Below are 1,691 nucleotides of genomic sequence, written 5' to 3'. Positions count from 1 at the left end.
CGGGGCCCTGGAACGCGCCGGCGTCGGAAGCGGCCACCGGCAGCCCGCAGGGTAGGGCCACTGCCTGGGCAGCGCAGGGGGCATCCGGGCGGGGCGGCAGCTACCGGGCGTGGGCTGGGATTTGGAGGATTGTCTAAAGCCAGCTGGTGAGACCCTAGTTCACACAATAAGCCAGGCGTGGCGGTGTGCCGAGGGAGGGGGACGTAGCCCGGAGCAAGGCCATCCTCAGTCCCCGTAGGATGAAAGTCCTCCGGGGGGAGGGACTGTGCGCCCAGCGCCCCGCCCGCGGCTCAGGCTCCGCCTCCGCAGGGCCTGGGCAGCCGCAGGTCCACGACACCCCGGCTGCTCCCGAGCCCGTGCAGCGGGGTTCACCTGGATCTCAGCAGAGGGGTTTCAGGGCCCACGTCACCCACTCCGACCCATTACAGCAGCAACCTGGGAAAAGAACCTTCTAGAGCTACGGCCAACCCTGCGATGTGCTTCCCTTTTCATTGTTCTTTGGGAGCGCGGGGCGGAGGTCGCTCTCACAGGCTCGGGAAGCTCCACACGCAGGGGGCAGACGCAGGCGTCTTTGGTTTGGTTTTCATTTTTTGTCAGTTGTAGGGCTTGAACCCAGGGCCTGGGCGCTGCCGCTGAGACTCTTTGTGCTCGAGGCTGGCGCTCTACCACTTGAGCCACAGCGCCACTTCTGGTCTTTGAGTGGCTCACTGGAGATCAGTCTCGAGGACTTTCCTGCGCAGGCTGGCTTTGAACCACCGTCCTCCGGTGTCGCCTCAGCGCGGCGCCCGGCTCTCGGTTGTTGTCAGGACAGCGCCTTGCTTCCCGTCCACGGGCCAGGACGTCCTGGCTTTCACAGCCCGGGTGGCGCAGGGGTGCGGGGTGCCGGTGCCTGAGCTCAGCCCCCACCCAGCGTCACACGGTGGCCCCCGTGGCTTCTGGCTGGTTGGTGGGCCGCGGCTCAGACGCAGAGGGCCGGGGAGGCACGCTGGCCCTCAGCCAGAGCGCAAGCGTGCAGCCGGGCCAGGCCGCCCCGCAGAGGCAAGGCGGGGCTCCGGCCGCCATCTTCATTCCAGACTTCAGAGTCAACATCCTGTCCCTGGAGGACCTGTCCCTGGAGGACCTGGCTGCCGACGTCAGCGGCGAAACCTCAGCTGGGGACTGGAGCGGAAGCGGCCTGGTTGGTCCTGGAGTTGTGGTGCTGGCATGCAAGCAGCGTGGCACTCCAGGGGTAGAGGGGGGCTGCACCCACTAAGAGCCCATGCCTGGCCCGACAGGGGTGGGGGCACGCTGGGATCCCCACGGGGGGTCAGGCCAGTTCGGGGGACAGGGTGGCATCTGTCTAAAAACCAACTTGGAAAGACTTGGTGGTGCTGCCTGTAATCCCAGCTACTCTGGCAGCAGGGGCCGGAAACACACGGTCTGAGGACAGATCGTGCAAAAGCACGGGACCCTAGCAGAGCCAAGAAAGGCAAAAGGTTCCGAGGTGTGGTGTGAGCGGGCAGCACCCCGAGGTCAGGCTCGTCACCCCTGAGCCCCCAGAAAGCCCATGCTGCTGCTGCTGTGCTGCCCTGGGCGCCGTCAGGACAAAGTCCCCCATGGGCGCCCCCCTGCTAGATCCAGCCCACGGAGGAGCTGGGCACACCCCCCAGGCTGCCCTGCCCCCCCCCTAGATCCAGCCCACGGAGGAGCTG

Source organism: Dipodomys ordii, unplaced genomic scaffold, assembly GCF_000151885.1.
Source record: "Dipodomys ordii isolate 6190 unplaced genomic scaffold, Dord_2.0 Scaffold108, whole genome shotgun sequence".
Taxonomy (NCBI): Eukaryota; Metazoa; Chordata; class Mammalia; order Rodentia; family Heteromyidae; genus Dipodomys; species Dipodomys ordii.
The sequence above is the reverse complement of the archived record's forward strand: the minus strand, read 5'-3'. Positions refer to the sequence as shown.